Here is a 957-nt window from a genome sequence, read left to right on the forward strand (position 1 = left end):
ATCCAGTCAGACTCTGAGAAATCATATTGACTTGTTGAGTCAATATTTTGTTCTAAGCCAATATGGCATTCAGAGTATCAATCTTAATAACTCCTTTCTTCTAAGTCACCCTATTATTCACAGGATTTCTCTCAGAAGTGTACATGAACTGGTTATTTGCAACCATTTCAATGAGTTCCTGGGCTTCTACAGGCGTTTTCACATGAAGAGATCCACCAGCAAAGTGGTCCAATGACATCTTGGATAACTCAGATAGACCATCATAGAATATACATATGATGCTCCATTCTGGAAACATGTCAGAGGGAGACCTTTTGGTTAATTACTTGTATCTTTCCCAAGCTTCATAGAGGGATTCACCTTCCTTCTGTCTGAAGGTTTGGACATCCACTCTGAGCTTACTCATCTTTTGAGGTGGAAAAAATTTGGTCAAGAAAGCATTGACCAGCTTGCATTGTCCTAAGAGTTCAGGCTTTCTCTAGGTTGTGAGTCTAACCATGTCCTAGGTCTATCTCTTACAGCAAAGGAGAAAAGCATAAGTCTGTAGACTTCAGGATCAACCCCATTGGTCTTAACAGTATCACAGATCTGCAAGAATTTAGATAAGAACTGATGAGGATCTTCTTATGGAAGTCCATGAAACTTGCAGTTCTGGTGCATTAGAGAAACTAATTGAAGCTTAAGCTCAAAGTTGTTTGCTCCAATGGCAGGAATTGAGATGCTTCTTCCATAGAAGTTGGAAGTTGGTGTAGCATAGTTACCAAGCATCTTCCTTGCATTGTTGTTCTTATTTTCGGCTGTCATGTCTTCTTCTTTTTCGAAAATTTCTGTCAGGTCCTTTCTAGAGAGTTGTGCTTTAGCTTCTCTTAGCTTCCTCTTCAGAGTCCTTTCAAGTTCAGGATTGGCTTCAACAAGAATTTTCTTATCCTTGTTCCTGCTCATGTGAAAAAGAAGAGA

At 39.4% G+C, this 957-nt stretch overlaps 1 non-coding gene across 1 annotated transcript; it reads left to right on the top strand.

Moving 5' to 3' along the window:
• The first annotated feature begins 296 nt into the window (after positions 1-296).
• Positions 297-400, top strand: LOC112805077 (small nucleolar RNA R71). The gene has a single exon (XR_003203688.1). It is a non-coding gene; the product is annotated as a small nucleolar RNA R71 (small nucleolar RNA).
• The last annotated feature ends 557 nt before the right edge of the window (positions 401-957 follow it).

The sequence above is a fragment of the Arachis hypogaea genome, chromosome 5, assembly GCF_003086295.3.
Source record: "Arachis hypogaea cultivar Tifrunner chromosome 5, arahy.Tifrunner.gnm2.J5K5, whole genome shotgun sequence".
NCBI classification, from domain to species: domain Eukaryota; kingdom Viridiplantae; phylum Streptophyta; class Magnoliopsida; order Fabales; family Fabaceae; genus Arachis; species Arachis hypogaea.